The sequence below is a fragment of the Pinus tabuliformis genome, chromosome 2_1, assembly GCF_031772625.1.
Source record: "Pinus tabuliformis cultivar Carrire ecotype Pingquan chromosome 2_1, CPIR1, whole genome shotgun sequence".
Classification (NCBI taxonomy): Eukaryota; Viridiplantae; Streptophyta; class Pinopsida; order Pinales; family Pinaceae; genus Pinus; species Pinus tabuliformis.
The window spans coordinates 684512503-684527465 of record NC_142299.1 but is presented as its reverse complement, the minus strand read 5'-3'; positions in this window follow the sequence as shown (position 1 = coordinate 684527465).

Below are 14963 nucleotides of genomic sequence, written 5' to 3'. Positions count from 1 at the left end.
TCAACTCGGCCTCCAACAGCAATCCAAATTAGCCCAAAACAATCCCGAAAATATCAGTAAAACTTGGTCGATGCAGAGTCAAACCCGCGGTCAACGCTAGTCAAACAACTCTGAATGCCTTGATTTATGTGCCCAGAAATGTGGCCTGCCCACACAGAATATTCCCCAAGAAAAACGCAGTCAAACTCGGTCAACTGCAGCGCGGTCAATGTTGGTCAAACCCTCCTGCAATTCAATCAACGCCCAAAACAGAAAATTGCAGTCTTGTCCTTCGCATGTGTGGAGAGAGAGGCTGCCCAGAAATGTGTACGACCCAATCAGATGAGAGAGAGATGTGTGTGATATGAGTGTCCAAATGAGGTAGATGCTCCTTCTATTTATATGCAACATTGAGGATGAATAAACGTGTCTTTTGGGCTTCTGAGCCTACATTAGATTGTTGGCCGACCTTGACAATTTGTCCATAATAGAAATAAATTCATAATTCCATTTGTACATGCCAAAATGAGGTCATCTTTAGATCAATCCTACACCTCTCGAAAAGAGAAATCTAATAAAAATATCAGTTGCATCATATGAGTTGTCCAAGGTGGATTTTGGCGCTAGTTTCCAAATTTAACACTCCCTCTCAACTAGGAAGAACTCCACTTGTCAAACCATCTGACAATCTGTACCATCTATGACATCCCATATTTGATTTTCTCTATTGAACCATGAAGAAATAATGAAAAATAAATGACCGATAATGTGTCATACCATTATCCACTGACCCGAGTTTAGTCTCCAATAATCAGGAGTGTATCATACTACTCTCCACTAACCCGAATAGCCTCCATTGATCCCATATCAATATCAACTATCCTAGCATAGGGAGTATGGTAGTACACGATGCGTCCATCAATAGCACTATGGTCCCTAAGCTCATTTCCATACTTATTGGCTAGATGAGAGGTACTTATCATGAGTCTCAGACTGCATCGATAGGATGTATCGGCAAGAGAAGGTGAACCACTCATCCTACTCATATGCCATAGGAGAAGGTGAACCACTCATCCTATGCATATCTCAACCATCATGGGGTATCATAGGGGAAGGTGAACCACTCATCCTGTACATCGCACACCACTAGGGGAAGGTGAACCACTCACCCTATGGTCACTCATCGCTCTAAGAAGTACCCCAAGCCCCCCGGAGCTCCCAGAGCTCAATATCCAAACCAAACGGGACCCTATAAGAGGGTCTCTCCAAGACTCCAAGTCGTTCACGGAAGGTTAATAATTTGACCTTCCCCAGGGGCTTCATAAGAATATCTTCAACCTGATCATTAGTCCCAATATCACGGAGCCTTATTGCTCCCTATTGTACCATATCCCAGATAAAGTGGTACCTGATATCAATATACTTAGAGTGGTCATGAAACACAGGATTCTCAAAAATATGAATCCCACTTTGGTTGTCGCAATAGATCATGGTGGTATCCATCACATTTCCAAACAACACACTGAAGAGCTTCCTCAACCAAACAGCTTCACAGGAGGCCATACTAGTAGCAATATATTCGGCCTCAGTGGTGCTCAAAGCAACCGATTTATGCTTCCTACTCATCCAGGATATCGAAGTAGACCCTAGAGAGAAGCAACATCCCGATGTGCTTTTACAATCCACCACACTTCCAGCCGAGTCAACATCAGAATAAAAATGGAGCCTCGGAAGTGTATCTCGATCCATAGGCGATTGTGCCCCGGAGATATCTCAACAAATTCTTGGCAGCAATCCGATGTATGTGATGAGGCTCGATCGTAAACTGACTCAATGTATTCACTGTAAAGTATATGTCTGGATGGGAGTTCACCACGAACATCAAGGCCCCCACAAGTTGACGATACTCAGGAGGATTTCCCAAATCGGGCCCAACAGCACTTTTGCATGACTTCTTGAAGTTAAGTTCCATTGGAGTAGTCACAGACTTGCAGTCCACCATCCCAAATCTTTCAAGTAGCTTCACAATGTATTTTCCTTGAGAAAGGAAAATCTCATCTAGCTTTTGCCAGACCTCCAAGCCTAGGAAGTAGTGCATCAATCCTAGGTCCTTCATTTCAAATTCAGAAGCCAACTCCCTCTTACATTGATAGATAAGAGGGTATGCACCTGTCAGAAAGAGATCGTCCACATAAAGTACCAAGATGAGAGGTCTGTCATTCTCAACCTTAAAGTAAAGGTTCGAATCAACTTCACTTCTTGTAAAACCCAGCTTCAGTAGATAGTTTTTGATCCTCTCATACCAAGCCCGGGGAGTTTGCTTCAACCCATACAGGGATTTCTTCAACCTATATACATGTGTCTGACGATCTTGAACTTCGAACCCCTCGGGTTGTTCTACATAGACTTCCTCCTTAATTGAACCATGCAAGAAGGCGGCCTTGACATCCATCTGGTGTACATTCCATCCTCGTGAGGTAGCAAGGGCTATAATCAAACGAATGGTGGCATATCAAGCAACAGGTGCAAATATATCATCGTAGTCCACACCTTCTGTTATCAAAAAATCTGACCCTGATAGGCTACTGATCAAGTAGACTCTGAGTAACTCTTTCAAACCAATGTTTTGGTTGAGGCTTAGCCTCCTCAACCTGAGAGGGCTCTCTCAATAGGTTTAAGATTTTTGATTAGGATTAGATTGCTAACTCTAGGAATAAAAATGGACAAAAATGTATAACTGGTTGAATCAAAGATTAGCAAACATCTATTGGGCTATGGAGTCAAGATAGTCTTCAACAAAAAATCATGATCAGCAAAACATGGAAGTCAAGGCACTTGGAGTTTAGGTTTATAAGTAAAATAGTAACACAGTGAATCAACACAATTTACAAGCATGTGAAGGAAGTTAGAGCATTTTCCAAAGAATTATAAGTATCACAAGCTCATACCACTGCAAATAAGTAATTGAAAAAGGCCATAAAAACATCAAACACATAAACCCCTTGTGAATCTTGAGTAGTAAAACCGATCTCGATATTAAGTTTGAAAAACCACAATTTCTTACAATAACACAGCTTTCTTTTGCTAATAAAATTACCAACCCTAAGGAATTTGATTCTCATGCTTTATATAGAGTTTTTACAACCTTGGATTCTATGATATATCCTTAGGAGAATTCGAATTCCTAACGTTGACACCTATCTATTCATAAAACAAACTTCTTAATTACAAACTAACAGCTAACTGTCTTTAAGAGTCATAATACAAATAGGGGTGAAACTCCTAAAACATGCTTCAACAACCTTATCTATGACTTAAATACATTCTTTAATCATCATTGTTGCAAACCTTGCTGATTCATGACCTAACTGTCCTAAAAACAAGGAGACAGAGTTCCTCCTTTTAAGCCCTTAATCCTTTATGCTTATCTTCGAGCAGTTTTGCTAGTGTTGATGATTGTTTCATATATGTGGCATGTGTTAGTAATCCATTAAAACTTCATTTTTCCACCTGTGCAAAAAAAAGGGAACCTCGAACAGATGGAAAAGAGGATGAAACATGACTGTGCTACGAAAATAGTCTGTTTTCGTAGCGCAGCTTTTATATCACTTATGAAATACTTCTTTGAACCATTCTTTCTGCATCACTGCCATCTGAAACTTCATCTATGATCCTCATATGTCTACCAGCAACATCAAAACTTGAAATTTATCAGACCTTACCTTCAAAATACATCTATAAAGTGCTAAAAGGTCACCTTCAGCAGTTTCATAGCGCGCTACGAAACTGCTATGTATGCTCTTTTTTCAACACGGTTTTCAAAAATATGCAGTTTGGGGATTTTCAAAATTTCATAAAGACTGATATGATCACCAAAAATCAAAACAACTTAACCTTATAAGATGTTCTTCTTCACAGATGACCTTCTTTTTAATACCAAAACTGTTTTAAGATATATCCTTTACTACCCTTTTTCATCACCCTGTTTCATTATTGTTGTAGCCTTTCTTCAGATTTTGTTAACTGTATTTCTAGGTCTTCAATCTATCTCTTCAATCTCCTATTAGTAGCTCTCAACTGAGCATTCATCCTCCTTACAAATCTGGCTTCTTTGATTGCAGGAACAGTCCAAGTAAAGTACTGAGTTTCACTGCTGACTATTTCTGGTTTGGAAACTTTTTCAACTTCCCAGAGAGCCTTTATCCTTTTGAAATTTGTCTTCTCAGCAATGTGCCTTCTTGCTCTCATCCTTAGTCTAGCAATTTCATTATTAGCTGCTCTTAACCTTTCTTCCATTTCTTCGTAACTGGTTTTTTTTGTTTGAGTGGAAAAAACTCTGTTTTTGTCACCTTCAGGTATTGGTGATGAAAGGTCTATCAACTCTTCCTGAACAACGGAAGCTTCTTCTGTTTTCCCTAACTCAATATTGGACTCTTGCATCTTTTTAGATTGCCTGGTTAAGGGCTTTCTAGGCTTGAACACAAATGTTGTAACATCATCCTCAAATTCCAGTTTCTTAGAGGATTTCATCTTCTTCGACTTTCCTTCATCAAATTCTATGACATCTACCTGCACCAAAGGGGATTCTGCAATATCAATGGCTTTTAAAATATCATTTAAATTACCCTTCAAGCTTGGACTTTCTCCCGAGATCACTGATTTACCCTTCTCCTTTGCAATTTGACTTCTAGTCAATCTCCTTTGAACTGGTTTGTAAGCTCACTGTTTGTGGATTTAGGAGTCTCAAGAATAACCACTGATGTTTTTCTCACTTGCTCTTTCACCTGCTTTCTAGGTTTCAGCTTAAAAAATATTTTTGACTTGGACATTACAGGCTTACTAGTTTCTGCTGATGGAGTTTCTTTAACCTTAGGGCTAATGCCTGTATCTTGATTTTCCACTCCAAAACCACATAAAAACAAAAATGAAGACCATTCTCTGTTGATCCTTTTGAGTTCATGTAAAACTATCAGTTTAATTAGACCATGATGAAAAAGGGAAGTTTCATATCCTTGAGATTTCATTTGCACTTTATTTGCCATCTTAGCTATACTTCGATACAGGAAGTAAGGAAAATCTAAAGAAATCATACCAGTAAAATGCAACAGGAGTTTAAAATGATATGAATAAAATTTATGATATCTGCCCTCACAGGTAAAATAACGTTGAATGTTGAAGAGCAAGTTGGCATAGATGTCTTTGATGTAGTTCCTTGGAATTGCCTTGGTTAAGTCTGTTTCTGCAAACTCTGGCTTTAGAAACACTTTACATGGTTCCATGTCAAATCTGAAGTTTTTGAACCATATATCTTGCCCCCTAGGAATCTTTGTCACCAAAGCTATGATCTCTAGAGAAATTTTCAAGCTTAGGATTCCAACCTTTGTGTTTGAGCCAATGAAATGTAGTACAAACTCCTTTGTCACCTGAGTATGTCCTCCCTGCAATTTTTTACAAAACTTCCAACATCCTGTTTTCTTGAAGGCTTCCACAACTAAGTTATCTCTGGCTAAGACCTCGGTGCTTTCAGGCTCTGTTCTTAAACAATGACCAGACCTGTGACTTTTCCTTTCTTCTGTCATCTTTGCCTCTGAATTCCTGTAACAAACCAGCCTCGCTTGCTTATGGTGGTCAGCCTTGCTTGAATTATAGATGAGAGAAACTTTGGTAAGAAATTACCATAAGCTTACCATTCAAAAAATGATTTGTTTGAGCATTTGCATGCAAACTGCAATAAGAAACTAGCTAGCCCTTTCGAATTTGAAATTACCTATCATGATGACCCCTAAATTCGAAATGATGAATTTTGGATGGCTACATGCTTAAGAACTGACTCCTAGCTGACACCTAATAATGAAAATTTAACGGAATCTTAACGAATTGATGTTTTGACAAGACTGTCTATGAATCTGTGCTTTTGTAGCGCGCAGGGAAAAGTGCTACGAAAAGAGCAGCATTTTCGTAGTGCAAAACAGACATTTTACATTGTCTGCGCTACGAAAACGTGGTTTCGGGGCTAATTCCAAAAAAAATTCAAAATGGTTTAAGATATGAGTTTCTAAACAGAATGTGAGACTTATGAGACATGGAATAAGGTTGTTAAACTTTATTTGGATATGAAAATGAGACTTTTGAGACTCTTAACCTATCACCTACCCATTAAAACATAAAATGACTTGACACTAATCTAAGACCATGATTAGGAACAATGTAAACTCTTATTTTGGTGATAACACCTTCCTTTTGAGAGAAGCCTCGAGCAACAAATTTGGCCTTGAACTTTTCATCACTTCCATCAGCTCCATGCTTGACCTTGTAGAGCCATTTCGAGGTGACAACGAATTTGTCATTGGGTCTAGGGACCACATCCCAGACATCATTCTTCATAATCGACTCATACTCTTCGTTCATAGCATCCTTCCAAACTTGGTGCTTCACATCTTCTTCAAATGTGAAAGGCTCAAATTGAACAATGGTGCTCATGGCAGTTAAGTACCCTTGGTACCTATTCGACTTCTTACTTTCACGAAAAGTTCCCCTGGGAGCAACATGTATCTCGGCATCTTCGAGAGTTTCCCTAAGCCATGAAGGTCTCCTTTTGTAGGAGGAGGGCTCATGAGGAGGTGGATCAATGGGATCCATTGGTCGATCAACATTGGGCATCAACTCATCTTGTGGTTCTCCTTGCTTTCATGTATCTCCTTCTTTGTCCTTCCTTGGAATAGGAAGGTCATTAAGCTTCCCAAGGACATCATCTTCATCAAAGGTGACATCATGACTTATCTCCACTTCTCTTTGACCAGGCACATAGAATCTATATGCCATAGAATTTTCACTATAGCCCACAAATGTTCCTTTCTTCCCAAATGCATCCAATTTGCTTCTTTTTCTTTCGGTGCATGAAAATATACGGGGCTACCAAAAATTCTAAAGTAAGAACCATTAGGCTTCTTACTGGTGAAAACTTCTTCAGGAGTTTTGGAGTCCAACTTGTGATGAGGGCATCTATTTTGAACATAAACAAGAGTTTTGGAAACTTCCGCCCATAAGAACTTTGGAAGGCTTTGATCATGAAGCATGGTACGAGTGGATTCTATAATAGAACGATTCTTCCTTTCAACAACACCATTTTGTTCAGGAGTATATGTGGTAGTATTCTCCCTCTTAATGTCAGCTTCTCTATAATGGTCATTGAACTCATTTGATTCATATTCGGTTTCATTATCGGTCCTTGATATTTTGATCTTCTTCCCTGCTTGATTTTTGACCAAAGCTTTGAAAGAAAAAAACCATGAGAATACCTCGTCCTTCTTCTTCAAGAAATATATCCATGTTTTGTGAGAGAAATCATCCACAAAGATAGCATAATATAAATATCCTCCCAAAGATGTCACGGTGATCTGATATTCACCCTATGAGTGACATCAGTTAAAGATTTATTGTTTAAAGGTATTACAGACTCATGTGCTAGTGTGTGTTCTGTGTTATTGAAGCAACGGATCGATCAGATTGCCAATACACAGACAATAAAATGGAAAGACAGCAGAAAAATACAGTAAGCAAACACAAAGACACAAGAAATTAATAAGGAGTCCAACCTATTCTCCAGGGCTACATCTCCGGTCCAGCTTTCATTGGTGGCCTAGTTTTATTGTGCCTTTAAGAAGAGAATTACAGTATAGGGACTCAATGTGAGTTCTTCTGAAGTAGATTTTTCTTGGCAGGGTGGTTCTTGGATTCCCCAAGCCACTGGAGTGCACAGACTCTTCTTCTTCCTACTAGCTCTGTGACCTCCTGGTCTATAGTGTAAAGAGACAAATGTGGTGCTCAGTCCAGACAGATTCCTCTATGGGATGGCTTGAATTTCTCAAGCTCTCTGGTGCTTGATGCTGCCTCTGGTCAGCTTGGCCCTATGTCCTCTTTTTGCTTATGCTATACTGTCTTCTTTCTCTGTGTTATGTCCTCCTCTCGGGATTCTAGTCTCTCTGTCTTCGTCTCTCGGACTGACTCTCTCAGTAACTATCTTCGTCTGTCTTTGTTCATGGCTTTTAGCCATTCGTTCCAATGCATGTTTGGTTCCTCTTCCACCTCTGTCGATTCACCTTCTGCAGCTGCACTTGGAGTTCCCTACTTGGCGTCATCATCAGTGCTGAGGGAGTGGCCACATGTCCTCCTCTAAATGGCGCCAGCCTGCTTCGTCGGTTCGTTTCTTCAGTTACGTCATGGATGCGTTCTTTCTCCACCGTGGTGGTCAAACGGATTCAAAATCCCTCTAAAACGTGGCATATTCCTTCGTCGACTCCGCTTCCTCCATCGAGCGCGATCTCAGCCGTCCGATTGGGGGCCTCCAGATCTGACGCCATACGTACGTTTTGCGCAGTTGACTTGCTCGACTGATAGCACGCAATCAACGGCGATTTTCTCTCACCTCCTCTTGCCACGCGTCAATTGATGAATGGAATCGCTCTGCTCTCGTCCAAAACCTCTTACCGTTTGAGGGCGCCCCGATCAAAACCGTCGGTTTCCAGAGTGCGGGTCCCGCCTTTGTGCTTTAGCGCTTTTCGCTTTTCCGCCTGCGGTTCTCCGACTTCCCATGCGTCCGTGTGCTTGGGCTTCCTCCTTCACGGCCCTATTCGCCCAAATCGTGCATCAAAAATCACTTCCTTTTCCCGATCCGAGGCTCCCAAGGGCTACTTTGACCTCCTGCGCAGTCTCCATGGGCCTCGGTCAGCGCACTTTGACCGAGGTCCTCTTTGTTCCACGCTGGCAACCATTGCCACTGGTGCAGGGTGTTTTTTATCGCTGTTTTGGATTCTTTAGAGATTTGTTCCAGCCTGATACAGTCATGGTTCTTTGACAATCTTCTATGGATCCAATTCGGATCACGGACTTTCCACTGAAAAAGCTTTTGGACCACCAAAAGTTGGTTTTCAAGCATCAACTAAGTGAGGGTATTGCTTTCTCACTTGTCCAATCTCAATCCACTTTGCACTGCTTGGCTTCGAACCTTTGAGCCCAATCCTGAGGTATTCAACATCTCCCATGCGCGTCGTCCTCACCTTCCTGTCCAGCACTGTGTCTTCCTGTAATTCATTAAGATATTGAGGTAGCAGGTCATCAATAGAAGGAAATTGACTCTACTCTTTAGGGTCCTCAATCATTGAAGGTTCAAATAATCTCAAGCAATCTGCGTTTACAACTGAGTAGATGTGCATGTAAGCTGGTAGATCAAGGCGAAAAGAATTTTCCCCGGTCTTCTCAAGTATCCTAAAAGGTCCATACCTGATAGGCTTTAGCTTTTTACCTTCACCTTGCATCTTGTCCTTGCTGATATACAGCCAGACTTGGTCTCCAACTTCAAAACTATGCTCCATCTGATGCTTATCATGCCTAGCCTTATACTTGGCCTGGCTCCTTTCCAGCTGTTCCTGTACTACCTGGTGGATCTCCTGGATCTGTTCAATGAACCTAGTTGCCTTGTCCACATCATTGTGTCCATCAACCATGGTATCTTTACCAAAGACAAAATCCAAAGGAGACCTTGGTGTGAAACCAAAACAGGTCTCAAAAGGAGATCTCTGTGTAGAAGAGTGTTTTGCTCTGTTGTAAGCATGTTGCACATAACACAAGTGTTCATCCCAAAGCTTAGGATGTTTGCTGCAATAACCTCTTAGTAACTGGATCACTGTCCTGTTTACTACTTCTGTCTGGCCATCTGTTTGTGGATGAAAAGCTGTGCTTTTCTTCAGTTTGGTGTCCATCAGTTCCCACAGACTCGACCAAAACTTCCCCACAAATCGGGTGTCTCGATCAGATACAATGGAAGTGGGTAATCCAAAATGAACCCATACATGTTCAAAGAACAATTTTGCAGTCTGTTCAACTGTAATCTGTTTATTACAAGGTATCAAAATACACATTTTGCTGAACCTATCCACAACAACATATAGATAATCATGACCTTTCCTAGATTTAGGCAGTCCTCCAACAAAATCCATGGAAACACTTTCTCAAGGGTGAAAAGGAACTGGCAATGGAGTGTACAAGCCTAGTTTTCTATTGATGGGCTTACTTTTAGCACACATGACACACCCTCTTACATATCTAGAAACTGTCTTATTCATTTTCGGCCAATAGCAGAATCTTTGCAGTTGTGCAACTGTTTTACTTACCCCAAAGTGACCTGATATCAGAGAAGTGTGTGCTTCCCTAATTATCTTTATCCTCTCAGTTTGTGGAATGCAGAGTTTCCCACAATGGTATAAGATTCGGTCCTTCACATGATAGTCCAATTTTTCTACGCTTTTGCCTTGACTCAAAGTTGCATATACATCTTTAAAGTCCATATCCTGAGCATGTTTTTCTATGTAGCTTTCATGCAGCACAGAATTATGCTTAAGTATGGTAGATGCATTTATAATGGGTCTAGATAACATGTCTGCAACCTTGTTATGTATGCCCTTTTTATATCCGATGACTAAATGAAACTATTGTAGAAAACCCATCCATCTGTAATGTCTTGATTGCTGCAACTTAGTTTGGGAGTGTAGATATTGAAGTGGTTGATGATCAGTATGTATTACTGTCTCTTTGCCCATTAAGTAATGTTTCCACTTTTTCACACTCTGAACTAATGCATACAATTCTTTATCATATGTAGGATAGTTAACTACTGTAGGATTAAAAGTCTCAGAATGATAACATATGGGTTTACCGTGCTGTGTCAACATTGCTCTCATGGCATAGTCACCGGCATCAGCTTTGATCTCAAATGGTTTTTGCAGATCTCGCAGTGCTAGTATAGGCGTTGTACTAATCTTTTCTTTCAAGGTGTCGAAGGCTTTTTGATGTTTTCCTCCCCACTAAAACACCTTATTCAATCCTGTTAAAGCATGTAAGGGAGCTGCAATCGAGGAGAAGTTAAAAATGAACTTCCTCTAATATTGTGCTGCTCCTAAGAAGCTTCTCACTTTTGTAGCAGACCTGGGTTTAGGCCAGTTCACAATGACTGCCACTTTAGAGGGATCTATTTTCAATTCACCTCCCCTACTATATGACCCAAGTGGTTTAGAGATGTTTTGCAAAATTCACATTTTGAGAGTTTAACATAAAGTTTTTCTCTTTTCAAAACATCTAATGTCTGCTTAACATGCTTTAAATGTTCTTCCCACGTTTTACTAAAAATCATAATGTCATCCAGATACACAACAACAAAATCATCAATAAAAGGTCTGAGTACATCATTCATTAATCTCATGAGGTAGCAGGAGCATTAGTCAAGCCAAAAGGCATAACCAGTCATTCATACAATCCCTGCTTTGTTTTGAAAGTAATCTTGCATGCATCTTGCTCTGAAACTCTGACCTGATGGTATCCACTGTGCAAATCCAGCTTGGTGAAATAAACAGCTTCCTTTAATTGATCTAAAAGATCATCTATGCGAGGAAGGGGATAACGATTTTTTATTGTTATCTTATTCAGTGCTCGATAATCAATTCACATTCTCCATGAGCCATCTTTCTTTCTCACCAAAACGATTGGTGATCCACATGGTGATGTGCTAGGCCTGATGAACCCTTTCTGGAGCAACTCCTGCACCTGCTTCTTGATTTCAGCATTCTCTAAAGAAGACAACCTGTACATCCCAATGTTAGGCAATGGAACATCTTGCTGCAAAATAATATCATGTACTATTCCCTTTTTGGGTGGTAGACCTTTAGGTTCTTGAAACAAGACATCATACTCTGAAACAACCTTTTCTATATCAGCTTGTTGTTTAGCATTACAGCCCTCAAATACATTGGTTTTATCAGGTTTCTTTTCCTTTACAACCATCAGTAAGAATTGTTTGCATGAATTTATCATTCTTTTCATCTATCCTGAGTTTATGAGAGTGTAATTATTCTTGAGCTTATGAGCTCTTACAAAGTATTCGATTCCATCTTTAACAAGTAGATACTTGTTCTCAGCTCTATAGAAAATAGCCTTTCTATCATACAAGTAAGGACTTCTTAAAACAATTCCACATATATCCAAAGGAATTATGTCTAACTCAACCTCATCTACAAATGCTGACCCAAAAGAAAACTTGAGTTTGCACTGTCTAGTCACTTGTAGTTGTGCTTTATCATTCAACCATCCTAATGGGTATGGTTTCTTGTGAGGTGTAGTTGTTAATCCTAATTTCTTTACAATTGCTTCATAAATTAGATTTACTTGTGAGCCACTAACAAACAAAGTATCAATCTTTTTATTTTTGGAAATAACTCAAATATGGAAAAGCTCATGTCATTTTCTCTCATTTTCTTCATCAATAACAGATTGAGCAGAATTACTAGTAGATTCTTCAGAATTCTTACCTTTTATACCTGTGGCTGCTATAGTTGTTTCATCTCCCGAATCTGACCCCAAATCTTTCTGAATAGCTGCAACAGTCTTCTTTTTCTTTCCCTCGGGCTTCTTAGGTCTCAGCTCTGGATGCAGAATCCAACAATGCTCATCATCATTCCCCTCCTTTTTACAGTGAGTGCATGAAGCTTTGGCTTTCTGTGTAGTGTTAGCCTTCCTTGCTTTCCACTTCTGCTTTCTTTTCTCCTTGCTCTTGCTTACAGTGGGTTGGGATGGTCGCCCAACTTCTGGATTTCTATTCTTTCCTCTAGCTTCTAGATGAGTAGCTTGTACAAATATCTTATCTATACTAGTGGGATTAAACATGAGGATAGTATGCCTCATGTAGCTGTGTAGACCACCAATGTACTTCAAAAGAGTCTCTGGTGAGTCTAGTGAGATACCCAACATCAATGCTCTCTTTCTGAATTCTTGAGTATACCCTTGCACACTTTTCCCTTTCAATTGTCGAAGAGTTTGCCAACTCATCATGGCTTGTTGCATGTAAGCCAATGGATAAAACTGCTTTTTGATTGCACAAAAAATTCACTCCAGATAGAGATGGTCTTACCATGTCTTTTCATATCAGCTTGGGTTCTACCTTCCCACCAAACCAAAGCAGTGCCTCCTAGGCGTAGGCTTGCCAGCTGAATCTTACTCTTGTCTGAGTCTATGTTCTGTACCCTACAATACACATCAATTTGTCTAATCCAATTGTCCAACTTTTCAGCATTTAGCTCTCCATCATGTATAGGCAAATCAAATTTAACATCTAGATTAATCAAATATGCTTTCTTATTATGCACAAGGCTATTAAGAGGTGTGAGAAAGCTTTCCTCTTTCCTCTTTCCCCTTTCCTTTGGAGTGGTCATGGAAGTGAGACTCATCTTCTTCTTTATCTTGTTTAGAACCTGATGAATCTTCCACCTTATTCTTTCTAAAGTCTTTGTACATTTCTTCTACCATAGACTTTATAGCTAGGAAACTCTCTATGAATTGAGGGTCTAGCCCCACAGAACCTTCCTCTGACATTGTCTTCCAAGGATAGACTCTCCCAATTTCAGGATTAGTTTCCAACGACTCTCCTTCTCCTAATTTGAGCTTTGATCTAGTGAGCATTGACAGCTAAACCAACACAAGCTTGTCTAACCTTACAGCCTAAAGTTGTGATACCACTTGATCTGATATTCATCCTATGAGTGACATCAATTAAAGATTTATTATTTAAAGGTATTACAGACTCGTGTTGGTGTGCATTTTGTGTTATTGAAGCAATGGATAGATCAGATTTCCAATACACAGACAATAAAACGGAAAGACATCAGAGAAATATAGTAAGCAAACACAAAGACACAAGAAAATAATAAGGAGTTCACCCTATTCTCCAGGGCTACATCTCCGGTCCAGCTTTCAGTGGTGGCCTAGTTTTATTGTGCCTTTAAGCAGAGAATTACAATACAAGGACTCAATGTGAGTTCTCCTGAAGAAGATTTTTCTTGGCAAGATGGTTATTGGATTCCCCAAGCCACTGGAGTGCACAGATTCTTCTTCTTCCTACTAGCTCTGTGACCTCCTGGTCTATAGTGGAAAGAGCCAAATGTGGTGCTCAGTCCGGACAGATTCCTCTATGGGATGGCTTGAATCTCTCAAGCTCTTTGGTGCTCGATGTTGCCTCTGGTCAGCTCGGCCCTCTGTCCTCTTTCTGCTTATGCTATACTGTCTTATTTCTCTGTGTTTCGTCCTCCTCTTGGGATTCTGGTCTCTCTGTCTTCGTCTCTCGGACTGACTCTCTCAGTAGTTGTCTTCTTCTGTCTCTGTTCATGGCTTTTAGCCATTCGTTCCAATGCATGTTCGGTTCCTCTTCCGCCTCTGTCGATTCACCTTCTGCAGCTGCGCTTGGAGTTCCATGTTCGGCATCATCATCAGCACTCAGGGAGTGGCCACATGTCCTCCTCTAAACGGCACCAGCTTGCTTCGTCGATTTATTTCTTCAGTTACATCATGGATGCATTCTTTTTCCACCGTGGCAGTCAAACGGATTCCAAATCCCTCTAAAACGCGGCGTATTCCTTCGTTGATTCTGCTTCCTCCATCGGGCGCGATCTCAGTCGTCCAATCTGGGGCCTCCAGATCCAACGCCATATGCATGTTTCGCGCGGTTGACTTGCTCGACTGATAGCACACAATCAACGGCGATTTTCTCTCACCTTCGCTTGCCACGCGTCGATCGATGAATGGAATCGCTCCGCTCTCATCCAAAACCTCTTACCGTTTGAGGGTGCCCCAATCAAAACTGTCGGTTTCCAAAGTGTGGGTCCCGCTTTTTTGCTTTAGCGCTTTTCGCTTTTCCACCCGCGGTTCTCCGTCTTCCCATGCGTCTGTGTGCTCGAGCTTCCTCCTTCACGGCCCTGTTCGCGTGCTAATCGCGCATCAAAAATCACTTCCTTTTCCCGATCCGGGGCTCCCAGGGGCTACTTTGACCTCCTGCACAGTGTCCATGGGCCTTAGTCAACGCACTTTGACCGAGGTCCTCATCGTTCCATGCTGGCTGCCAATGTCACTGGTTCAGAGTGTTTTTTATCGTTGTTTTGGATTCTTTA